The following is a 13,648-nucleotide window of genomic DNA, read 5'->3' as shown; positions in this document are numbered from 1 at the left end:
TGTGATAGTGATTACATACTTTTTGGAAAAAAAAAGAAACAAATAAAAAAGAAAACAGTCGTGCAGACAGCTATTATCATTCTGTTTCCATGGATATTTTCACTGCGCTGGACTTTCCACTGGAAGCTGTTTCAGAGTCATATTTTCTGCATATATCATGCTGTCTTGGAAAGACACATTATACCAGACACTCATTGCACATGACCAAGAAATTTGACAAAAATGAAAAATGGTGTTGGGACATGTTCTCCCACATTTGAGGTTCCTCATACGAGAAAGCAATTATGCCAACATTATGCACTTATAGATAAGCACATCATTTCATCAAGTCATGATGTATAATCCTATTATGAGAAGCAGAATTAAAAAAAAAAAACAACAGCAACAACAGTCAACTAACAAATAAAAAACAAAATTAGGAATGAAGGCAAAGGTCACATGCATTTCATAGTCTGATGAGCATCGAAATGTCAGTAGGGTGATTGATGTGTATGAGTCTTCCATCATCCCAAAGGCTCGCATATGAGTAGGGCGGTGATGGTAGACCATTCTATCCTCAAAATTTTTCCTTGGGTAAGGACCATGTGTGCTTCCTTTCGAGTCGCGTAATGAGAATCATTCCCAAGAGACAATATTCTCTTCTTATTTGAAAGGGGAAGGGATGAAGGGGGAATAGTTTTGTAGAGGAAAGAGTTCAGAGAAAATTTCAAGGAAGAAATTTAAACAGCTGCTTGAGAATGAATGATCTACTGTATGCACCATAATAATATTTAGTGAGGTTAATTTTTCGCAAATCGGGATTTCCCGACATTTACAAGAGTAAATACATTTGCGATTGTGGAGTACAGCAATGGATAAAAAAAAATGTATACTTGTATTTATTATTCATGTAGGAATCAGAGTTGATATTTTCACTTTTAAAAACTGTTAAATTCTCGAAAAGCACCCGACTTGCAAACTTCACAAAAATAAAAACCATGTGAAATATATGGTGTATATATATGCAGTTGAAACTCAGGCAGCTTACATGGTGGATTGTATCACCTCAACATTGCTGTATCAACTAATGTTATGACTTTTGTGCCATTTGTGTGGCATTTGTCATGTTCTTTGTTGGTAAATTAAAAGAGACACAAAGACTGGTTTTGGTGTATCAAACAAAAGATTTAATTCTCTGTGAATGAGAATAGAAGTTTAAGCAAGAATGCTATTTGTTTTGTGAAACATATGATATTGGTTATGCCAGGGACATCAGGTCGCAGGACTGAAACAATTCCTTTGACTGTGCTTGGAAGTTGCTGTCAGAAATAACTCACAAACAGTAGAAATGGTCTTTTTCTTAATAATATATCTCAATTTTTCACCTATATATGCAAAGGAGATGCTGTCTGTCTTCTGTGTGGCAATTGTTAACCAAATACCGTTATATCATAATACAGATGGTCTTTGTCATATTATACATTGTAGCTCTCCAATTCTCACCAATACACGGCAGATATGGCCTTTGTCATATATATATGTCTCAAAATGTCACCATTATAGAATACAGGTTGTCTCAATTCTCACAAATATACAATAGAGATGGTCTTTGTCTTAAATATTACAAAATTTGGCCAATGTACACAATAAAGCTGGTTTTCGCTTACCTAGATCTCAAATTTTCACTGATGTACAAGAGACACGGTCTCTGTCATCTCGTAGAATTTTGTTCAGATAAACAATAGATGGTCTTCAATTGTCTCTCATTGACATTTTTCAATTTTTCATTGCATGGACATAATGCTGCTGTCTCTTATGAGGTATGGAACTTCCTGTGATATGATATAAGTCTAGGTGTCCTCAGGGTTATATCATGTGTATAGGTGTAACATTAGGCATAAGATAAAGTACTGGTAGGTAATTGGGTGGATAATATGTGACACCTCTGCAACTGCTGACAAATAGCTATTATGCATTACAGAGGTACTCGGGTGTATGAGTATTTGTCAGTGTTCTGGATGTGTTTTATTTTGTTTTTATGGGGGGGGGGGATGTATGTATGTAAATTTGTGTATGTGGGAGAGAGAGTTTTTGTATGTGTGTGTATTTGTCTATGTGTCTGTATGTGTGTCTGTGTGGTTGCATTCACTTAAATGCATGACAGGTACTCAGGTGCGTGGATATTTGTCAATGTCTGGATGTGTTCGTGTGTGTGTGTGTGTGTGTGTTGGGAGGGAGGGTGCATACATGTACATTTACATAATGTGGGAGAGAGAATGTATGTGTGTGTCTGTATTCTGTATGTGTGTGTGTGTGTGTATTTGCATACACATAGGAGAAAGTAAGAGATGAGAAGAGAGCAATGAGTATGTCTGAGTATATGCATGTGAGAGACAGAGAGAGAGATAGTGTGAGGTATGTGTATGTGTTTATGTGAGTTTGTATGTACATGTGCATGTATGAGAGTGATAGAGTGAGTGTGCAATGGTGTATAGCTGGATGTGCGTGTATGACTCACTGCTTGCGGGAACGACTTTAATGTACTCTATGTATGGAGGAATGGGTTGTGGCTTTGCCTGCAAGCAACTGAATGTGTCAACGGTATAAAGACATTACATAGTGTATTGAAGGCTTCCAGGAAGACTTGAAGGTATAGATGGAGGAAAAAAGGAAATAGCTATACCTAAACATTACCAATAACTGGTATTGAGAAAGACAAAGAAAGATAGATTAAAAAATAGAATGTAATGCACAAGTGTGTGTAGTACTTGGGTGGATTTTGACGTGAATTTGTGTAATGCAAAATTAGCATGTTTCAAGGTCTCACCTTTTGTAATACAGTGCACTTCCGTATAACGAACACGGGTGTAACGAAATTCCGGTTACAACGAAGTAAAAATTCAGGCCACAACATCATCCGCTCTATGTATTTTCATTGTTTATTTGTTCGGTAATAACGAAATTTCGATATAACGAAATAAAACTGCCGGTCTCAAGAACTTCGTTATGTTGGGAGTCCACTGTATAAGATTGAAGAGTCAAGGGTAAGAAATGCTGAGGTATGACCCCCAGAATTGTTGCTAATGCTTCATTTGCTCAACCTTATAAATAGAAATACAATGTATTTAGCAGGTCAAAGGCAGAAACAAAGTAGTTGCAGAATTCACATGACATGTTAATTACCTCCTGGTGCTGATTGATGAAGCATTGTAGAGTGTGCTAGATCAGTGCTTCTCAACCAGTGGGCCATGATATCTTCCCAAAATAAATATTTAAAAAACAGAAAGATTTGTATTGGATCATTACATGTAAATGGGCCTCAAAAACACTTTGTAGGAGCCAGAGTGGGCCGCAGGTTAAAAAAAAAAAGTCGAAAAGTGGCGCTAGACAATTAAAATGCATAATTAATCAACCTTGCCACACCCTTACAGCATACGAATTGACCATGTTCTTGTTCAGCTTATATATAGAATTAGTAGGAAGCTGTAGAGTATCATTAAAATTTGAAGGTTCTGTATGATTTCAGAGTAGGATGGTGTGTACCAAATTGGAAACCAGTAAGACGTGTGAAGAGAAAGTGAAAGATTCTCATACAATTACAAAAAAAAAAAAAAAATATGACAGTCACGCATGCTATGATTCAGGAATTATACCAATATTAGGTGGAGGAGACTTCACTGGAATTTTATGGCATTGGTAATTAAGTTATGAAAGGAGCCATGTCAAGCTGAATCACAGGTATGCACATTCTCAGAAAGGCATCATAACTCATTTGCATAGATGAAGTATCTCTACCCCCCGCTGTTTGAATTTAAATGTCAAAATTCAACATGCATAATGATTCGGCAGTCCTTCCTACATGTATCTCTGCGTCTCTTTTGTTTCAAAGTGTGTGTGCATCATGCCGAGATGGGTTTGTTATCGCGCCGGATGCATGTCGCTTATATCAGTTTCGCCTCTCGCACGTCCGCCAGCACATCAAAAGAGCCCAGTGTGAGGTGACTGCACCGAGTGTGTACATTGCCTCTCACGTTTCTATGAACACAAGACGTACCCGCATGGGGGCATGTTATGAGTGGATTCGAGTTAGACATGCCCACATTATCAGGGGAGATTGTGAGTCTAAAGGGGCTGCCACTCTAGCACTAGTCAAATAGACCTTTAGGTGTTGCGCAGTTACCAGGCCATTTTGTAGCTTGAAATGCACTTGTGCTGCATAGAGGAAGAGACATTTTCAACATTTTGATGTTCTGCTGCTAGCTGTATGAATGTCTCTTACTGTGAGATGCAGTATTTTGAAATGGGGATTGGAGCTAATGCTGCTTCAATTACAAGAAAAGATGTACAGATCACGGTTTGGCTGTGTAATATCACTCTGAACTAGTCCCACCCTTGCATATCTGCATGGGAATTTTGTTTGGCATGGCGAAAATTTTACATATAGACCTGCACTAATTGAGCAAATTTTCTTAAGTCATAATTTAGCTACAAAGCTTTTCTTGTATGGTTATAAATGTGTACATTCTTTGTCACCCAAAATTTATATTAAACAAGTCATGAATTGTTATATTTAGTGTGATATAGTCCTTGCATTGACAACTTCATTTTGCAATGCATTCGGCAAATGTGGCATCTCCCGGATATACACAACACCTGGGCAGAGTACAGTACACTCACCTCTCGATACACTGTACTTCAGTGGACTTCAAATGAAAGATTGTGACAAAAGAAAAACAATCATAGCACAATATTATGAGGAGTTAGCTAGTGTTTTGTTAACTGACATGAGACATCAACTCAGTCCAGTGCAATTTATCATACACAATTGCTTTTTTCATTGTAGTTTCCCTCACAGATACATTTAAGGAGATGAATGCAGAAGGAAAAGCTGCCATTTAAATGATTTTATATTTTCCATCTGCCCTCTTCTTGTAAGATATTATTGATTTCAAGGAAAAAGGTATTTGGTATAGGCAATGCCACAGCTTCTCTCCCCCCCCCCCCCCCCCATCCTTGTAAACAAACACATCAGCCTGCCATGAAACGGGCACAGCAGTGGGCATGACCTCCACCATGCCTTGCTCCTCCCTGGGGGGAAGAGGAGTGACAAGTTTGCACCTGCTTCACCTCGTTGGTTTCCACAGCAAACAATGATGGCTGCAAACAATTCCTGTGAACCTCTCCCTTCCCTCTCCCTCCCCCTTCCCCCTCCCCCTCTCCCTCCCCTCCCCCCTCGCGACCCATTCGTGGCAGTATATCCAGATCTAATGCAGATATGAATTGTACCACGTCTACGTTTGGATGGGTGATTGCAGTTATATAGTGTGTGAATTTATGTTTACTGCTGTGTCATTTTTTGTTGATGGGGCTGGGGGTGATAATGCCCGTGGAGGGGGTATGTGTTATTAGTTTGTGAGCCAAGGGATTTTATATTATTAGCTTCCTCAGCGATGTTTGCATTAATATGAAGAATTTATTATTTCTTATACAAGAAATGAATCAATTTCTTCATTATTTAAAGAAATCCTATTTCTTAATTGGTCTAAATGGTACCATGTGACCAAATATCACATTGCTATATTGAAGGCAAAATGTTGATTGAGAAAAATGTGCCATGCCATGACGTAGTAATGGAAAAGAATGAGAGATAGATGTGAGATTGAACTGGAGTGAAGTTAGGGATTTATCATGTATGTGCACTGGTGGTGCATATTCCTAATCTGGTGAAAATACATGCTCTTGAGTATAAAAGGAAAAAGGTATCAGTTGTATCAGTGATTTTGTTCATGCTGTCTCTGCAATGCAGTCTCTTTTACAGTATGTGTATAAACTGCCTCTTAGCAGGCCGCAGATGTTATGATTTTTCACCATCCGCTCATAGTCAAATCCCCATACGTGCGGATGATATTAAGTATTTATGATTTCAAGCAAGGAGCATGAGTCACTAAAGATCGTAATTGACGGGATGGTGCGGCCATTAAATCTCGTAATTTATGCTCAGATCTGGAGGTAGCGGGGCACTGGAGCTGGGGAGAAGCAACAGCAGCCCGCGGTAATGCACTGTGTAAAAAACAAAAATGGATTTGTAACAGAATGGCATATTACTCTTACAGATATTCATGTCATGCCTATGATTCAACAGCCTGTTTTTATTTGACTTTGGATGTACTATCTAGTTACAATGACACACCCTGCCATTGGCATTCACAATATTCAAGAGTATGCATGTCACATCTGCCCAACACTAGCATAAGGAAACAGGTGACCAAAGGAAAAAAAAAAAGAAGAAATATATCCAAATCTAGTTGCATATATTGTTTTAAGATTATACTCGACATGTCCTTTTAGGATGCCAGCTTTTTATAGCAAAAACACTTGTCTTTCAGGTAGGCATCTGAGTACTGCTTTATGACACTGATGTCAGTAGAAATGACAGTAAATATTTATATCTTTTATCTCTTGTTTCCTTTTGTCAGAAAAAATCAGATATGTTTTCTGCACTGTTGAATATTAGTTTTAAAAAATTGGGTAGTGAAAATAATAAACAAAAATTTCTCTGCTGAATACCTTTTTAATATGTTTATCTTTATAGAGATGGGATCAAGAAACAATATGATTTGCTTTCTGCTTGAATCGCTTGATTGATAGGTCCGGTTATGGGTTACAAATATGTGACCTTTTCTCCAAGGAGTGTCATATGTTGAGGAGCATTTCTCTTTCAAATCCTGCCCAGCAGCATCCTGGGGAAAGCGTGATTGATGGGCTGTGCTGTGCCACTGTGGATAGAATGATAGGAAATCCTCCCCCCCCCCCCCCCCCACAACCCACCGTGCTCTGATATCTTATATCTGAGAGCATGAAATGTAGAAATTACAAATTTCAACCATACTCTGCTAAGGTGCATTTCTTCATTTCTGATTTGAAACAATATTTTGTGATGTCCTGAGAATATCTTCTTTTTTTTTGGGGGGGGGGGGGGAGGGGGGGGTGTTCTTTATTTTTTTTAATTGCTGAAAGAAGTTGCATAATGAGCTATAACAGGAAACAGAAGTGTGGAAATGAGTCCAAAAGTGAAGTATTATGAAGGCAGAGTTGGAAATTTCATTTGAGTTAGATAATTTGAAAATTATTACTGTATGCAATATTCATGTTCCTCTCCCAACACAGAACAAACATAATATAACATGGATATGAAAGATGGCAAATCATGTGCAAACACTGAAAAAAAACCCCCAAACATTTAAATTCCACCTTCAATATCAATGGTGTTGAGTTTGGGAAACATCCAACAGCAAGTCATCATGTTTGCTGAAAGCTCGCTGACAAGAGAAGATTGCTCTTTCTAACCCGTACCCAAATCTCTGGGAACCGCCTTCTCGCTCGATCAGACTATTGCAAACATGACGCTTCTGTCAGCGCATTCTGAGCAAATAAGGGGAGTGACAGTGTGGCTATAACATGGATCTAATGTTGAAAAGGATGGTCAACAATTGTCCCCTGCTGCTGAATTCAATTTGTTGGTACAGATAAGTGAGTGCAACATACTGTACAGTGATTTAAAATGTATGTATAAAATCCGGGGGGGGGGGGGGGGGGGGGGGGGGGCAAAAGGGATAGGGAGAGGTTAGGTAGTGATTACCAGAGATCAAGGGTAGTGTCCACGGCCACAGATTTGACTTTATTGCAAATTTGACCATGTTTTTTCCGTAAATCAAAATTTTGCAGAGGCATACATCAGCAGTATATCTCAGCAAAAAACATTAATTTGGTGAAATACCTCATTCACTTTTCCTCTTTCAGACAAAAAAAAAAGAGAAGAAGCAAGAAATAAAGTTTTGCTCCCAAGCGTGCTTTCCACAGACTGTGTGGGATTGAAGGGAAATTCCATCCTAATATCATGGTGCTTTTTGTGAAAACAGAAAAATCAGAGAGGTAGATCAGTGAAAACTTGGGGGGGGGGGGGTGGGAATCAAGACATATGGAATTATCAACTGTTGAGGTTTATAGAGTAGGACAAATTTGTAACTCTGTATGATGTGGCGTGAGTTTCATTTGGTTTGAACACAAAAATCCACTTATCATTTTTTTCCAAATAAAATTTCTTCAGACCAATTCTTGGTCATCTATAATAAAAGTAATACATATTTTTGTGTCCTCAGTGGATAAGGTCTGTCTGTTCCCAAATATTTGAGAAAAATGAAAATTAGTAATATTATACAAAACAAGTGGAGACATGCCTAACAAATAGATTACACAGAGTTGCCAATTTTCCTTAATATTCTACACACTTCACCAATTCTTTACATTCTATCATGTATCCTATTGTCCCCCAAATTCTCTCCGATGAACTTCTACGATTTAAAAGCAACATAGTGTCAGAATGGATTTTCCCTTTAGTACCTGAAGTAAAAAAAAAAAATGTAAAGCAGGAGTTCTCTAAAGAAACTAAGACTAATACAGTCACTGATACGATGTAAACTGAGTCAGCAGCGGCGTAGGTCGGGAGTTCCACTGATGCAAATGCGATGTACCTCCATGGAAGAACAAATTGGTTTGAATGCGCTAATGGCATATTTGGCTGTGAGAGGCCGAAGGAAAAAAAAAATAGCGGTTCAGTGTAAACTGAGAGAGACTAACCTCTTGATGCGTCTTCAGAATACATTTGTATCAGTGGAATAGAAGTGTGTGTATGTGCGAGTGTGGATGTTTGTCTGTAACACGTGTTTTGGGATATCATGTGTATCCACTAGGCTGGTATTGAGTATGTCTGCGTGTGTATGTGTGTGTTAAGTATGCAGGAGTGTCAGTGTATATTTTGTTTGTTGTATGGCTGTGTATAGATAATGGGGGGGGGGGTAGAATAAAGGCAGTAGTGATGTATTCAAGCCATGATACTGTAAAGGAAGAATTAATTGATTAGTTCCCCTCTTAGCTCTGTATTTACAGCTCTTGGTACAACAGTCTTATGTTCAAGTGCAGGGTGTACATTTATGTTGAAGAATAAAGTTAAGAGATATTTCTATGCCCTGTGCACTTCATTTAAACCATACTTGCCCACACTGTTGTTGCACATCATCCTCCCCCCCCCCCCCCAAAAAAAAAAAAAAAAAAAAAAAAAAAACAAACTGTACTGTCTTTGCTATATGAGGAGCTTGTGAGATTTGTGTTTTCAGCATACAGCAAGCTATTGTTGCTTTGACCCATTGAATATACAGAACCAGAGAGAGACCAGATTGTATTTTAGCATTTCACGTCACAGAAAGGTTAAGAATTTGTGTTGCTTCCAACTATTTTCTTCAACACACTGTCACAAGAAATTACAGATACAACATCTTGAGTGTTTAGGGATATATTTTGACATTGCAAAATCTGTATTCACTATTACTTGCACACACATTAAACATACCAAACATGCCCACACACTAACACACACATACCTACAATTTCTTCCTAAATTAGAAATTCCAGCTAACAAGGAAGGGGAAAAAATGATAAAATAAGTACTAGCTATGAAATGCAAATGGAATGAAAAGGTGAAAATGTTCTCCAACAACGCTCTCATAGGGATATAAAAGCGTGTTCTTCTTGATAGTATGTGCAACATATGACATTAGTTATTGAAAGAGAGAGAGATAGAGAGGGAGAGAGAGAGAGAGTTATAATGAGAGATAGTAAATGTGTCCCATTAGGTTTAATTAGGCTAACTGACTAGAAGAACAAGGTGTGAAAATTAGAGCTAGACATCGGACCGGAGAGTTTGTGCAGTCGCATCTGTGTGTGCATATGACCCGTGGACATATTCAAGCAGGGGAGCCCAGACGAGGAGCCCCATTCACGTCGCAATCCTAACTCTGCCCGGGCGCTGTCAGACACGGGTTCGTTTTTTCTGCGTGCCCTGTAATCGAACGCCTCACATGCTCGCCCGACACTCTCTCTCTCACTGATTGCCGAAGCACATTTGGCGAGAATGGGAAAGCCATCAGCAATTCCGTCCCCCCACTTGATACGTGAGAAGGGAGTAGTCTGACTCTTTGTTGCCCGCTTGGCATAATCCACCACCCATTCTCCCCTCCACTTGCCGCATCTCTCACTGGGATGGGATGTTTGTCATCGTCAGCATTTATGCTTGCACAGTATGTCTTAGAGAGGGAATATTTTCGGAAGTGTGCAGTAAAAGGGGGCATTCAACAGTTGGGAAAAAAGAAAGTACTTGCTTAATAGGACATTCAGATATAATGCAGGAGACACATATATGTAGTTATTTACATTGCTTTCAGTCTCATTAAATGCTCACGTGAATCACGAGCGCTTGTCTTCATCGTCCAGATTTGATCATCTCCACGTAGCGGTGCGGCGAAGGAAAGGTCGATGTTGTAATTTGCAGCCAAAAATGCGCATGATTCGGGGCACTAAAACCATCGCTGGTTGATGATGCGCACGATACAATTGAAATGTCAATCCAGGCCTCATGTCCTTGGTGAGAGCCTGCTATGTCATCCTATCTCATCCCCTGTCCCCCAAATCTAATTTTTAAATTATTTTCCTCCCCTAACCCCCCCGTTCTTCTCTTTGGAGATTCACAGTGTACATAATCGAAAGGGTGAAACCATACTGATGAGATGAATTTAGAGCTTGAGCGATGAATTTATTATTATTTTAATTTGTGTTTGTGTGTGGAGATGTGCATGTGCTTAGCTATAAATTCTGATCACATGAGCTACTAGCCAAGCATAATACCTCATTTGTTTTCCCCATTTTCATTTGTTTGTTTTTGTTGTTCTTGTTTTTTAAAGAGGGCAGTGCAAAGCGAATTGTGTACTCTGTGCTGGCATACTGAATAAATATTCCCAAAATCTGCTAGTTGCTCACGTTTGATGTACTTTTCTGTAGAGCAAGCAGTAAAGTTATTATGTAACTGCTTAGAATATATTTGAACGGATACCCAAACTGGTTGTTGATTGAAAAGAAAAATAAAGAAGAGTAACAGAGAAAAACACACACAAAAAAAAACCAATGAGGTGGGTTTCAGCAGTTTTTCAGCACTGTATTACAACATAAATGTAGCCAAACTAGTAGTTATTGAATAGAGTTACTCAAGATCCGGATTAGATATGAAAGTAGCGTAGGTACTCTCCTTTACATCAGAGTTCTATGAAGGATGCACAAAGAATTGAACTGAAGAACTACAACATTGCTATGCATGATGTTGAAGAACTGCCGCTGCTTTGATGAGTAAATGCGCATGTCCATTTTTACTTGTTTTATTCATACCTGATGATTGATTGATTGATTGATTGATTAAGTGATTTTTGTTTATGTAATAAAGAATAAGTCTGAGTCATCAGATATTGTCACTCCCCTTGACAGTTTTCTTGTCATGAGAGCAGTGTTCATTTATGATGTACAGTGCGCGTTGTGTTCCGATTAATAACTTTGTGTGCTTTCTTCCTAATGTCATAATCATGTCACAGGCTTGTGGGACTCTAGTATCTTCATTCAACAAATTAGATTGTATTTAGTAAATGTTTGAACATGTTTTTGTCCAAAGTTGTAAAGAGCAAACAATCACCTGTATCTCGCTCATGTGTCCTCTGGGCACTGGGCTCCAATCTGAGGACAGAGAGAGGAACAGCGTGGTCTGAAACATCTGAAAGGGTTCGTTGGGAAATTGTGAATAGTTCTGCCTCTAGAGGGGCAATATTATATAACCATTGTGCTATCCCATGCAATCAAACTGAGCCCAGACCCTTCTTGTCTTTAGCAGTGACCTTTTCAATTTTTTTTAGTGCGAGGAATACTTTCTGATGCATCCTGTGTATAGCGGACACCTGCCATTTTGTGCAGTCAGGAGCCTCTGATTTGATAGCATCTTGTAGTCAGTATGATCCCCAGTAATAGGATTCACTTGTTTATCAATTCAAGGAATATTACTGATTAGACATAAACACTAATATTGCAAAGGTGCATATAAAATAGTTCTGTCGGAGTTTATCTTTAGAAAGAGCTATAACTGTTTAAAATACACTTCACTGGTTTAGTAAGTATTACTGATGAGACCAAAACTAATGTTACAAAAATGCAAAGAAAATAAACCCGCGTATTACCACAACTAAATTTGTTTCATTATCTTGTATATTTTCTTTGAAAGCTGTGTGAAGAACATGCATGATACTGATCTTAATATGTAGTTTTATGCATACTGTAAGAAGAGCCTTGTTAGTAGTTTAGTATGAGCATATGTGCTAAAATATCAAAGCAGCCACCAACATGTTCTACAGTGACCACCTGTTTATAAGTGGTCACTTTACAACAGCCATTCTAGTGGTATGTGTAGACATGTTTGATTGCAATCGCTATTCCCTGAATAAACAAGCCTTCTTTGTCTCTATGCTTTGTTCTTTTCTCAGGCACCGTTGATTTTGATACGGGCCCACAAATATAGGGGCTATTTGTCAGAGCAGGCAAGTTTTAGGTGGTTTTTTTTAACTATGCTTGACTTTGTCTTCTTGCATATTTTGAATGCCATACCCTGTCTGTTCCTAACGTGCATGGCAGTGTACCCGACTCACACTAAACTATACAGTGATGAAATTGCTTTTGTAAGTATCCGAACTCAATCAGTATTGTGTGCTCTAATAGTAATAACCATTCCTTCCAAAACCCTTCAATCCCAGGACGAGCTGATTGTGCGACAACTCACATTTCCCATAAACGCCTGCCCAAGAAAACTTGGGCTTCGTCTTCAGCGGGTTAATACCGAGACCAAAACTCCTAAGCTAACGAAGATTGAATTAAAAAAAAAAGAAATTGAATAGCAAAAAAGGTATTTAGTGGAGATTCATTCCAAATCTGTGTGGAATTAAGAATGTCAACAGCAGGCAAACAAGATGATTGGCAAAAAGAAGAAGAAGAAAAAAAAAAACAAACAAACAATAACGTTCTGTGTTTTCAAGTGTCAAGGTCTCTGATCATATTAAAAAAATATGCATAGCCAATAGATTGAAATGCATAATACATTGTATATTGATTGAAATTTTGTGGGTTTTTTTTTAAACGTGCTTTTACTTATAATCAAAAGAGACTGCAAAATATGAGAAACTTCAGCAATCTCATTTCTCAAATTGATGACTCTCATAGACTCCAAACAATCTGCCATTTTCTAACACCTGCCGTCTGAAGCATGGCTAATATGGCTGCTGAAAGACCCCTCTGAGTGTATCAATCATCTTTTTTTTTGTGGCTATATTGATTCAAGTGTGTAATGTCCATGGCACCTGTCCTAAGAAATAACCATTTTAACTACCCTTGGGGAACGGTCTATATTGCCACTGAAGTCATGTGAGTTTAGTGTTTGAGATTATTATTATTATTATTTTTTAGAACTGGCCATGGTGCAAGAATGACATGTGTTCACAAAATCTGTCATGTGAAATCATTTATTATCAACTCGTGATCTTCTGTCACCATTCCATCATGAGTCTGTCTAGATCTAAACGCTGCTTTTTCTGGACCATTTCCCCCTTTGTGTGAAATCAGTTCTGCAGCAGAATACATTATGGGTGACATGAGTGATCGACATGAAGTGCCCATTTTAACTCTAAACCATGTAGTATCTAGTATGAATTTACTTGACATAATATGTTTATTGTGGTTGGGAATGGGCCTTCAT

At 38.4% G+C, this 13,648-nt stretch overlaps 1 protein-coding gene across 1 annotated transcript in view; it reads left to right on the top strand.

Annotated features, from left to right (window-relative positions):
• LOC139724402 (receptor expression-enhancing protein 2-like) overlaps nucleotides 1-13,648 on the top strand; it is an 88,499-nt gene that overhangs the window by 48,675 nt on the left and 26,176 nt on the right. The gene's annotated exons all lie outside the window — the stretch shown is intronic.

Source organism: Diadema antillarum, unplaced genomic scaffold (assembly GCF_040938485.1).
Source record: "Diadema antillarum isolate AM-2024a unplaced genomic scaffold, OU_Dant_1.0 scf00000212, whole genome shotgun sequence".
NCBI classification, from domain to species: Eukaryota; Metazoa; Echinodermata; class Echinoidea; order Diadematoida; family Diadematidae; genus Diadema; species Diadema antillarum.
Note: the sequence above shows the minus strand (reverse complement) of the source record. Positions and strands in the feature narration are given on the sequence as shown.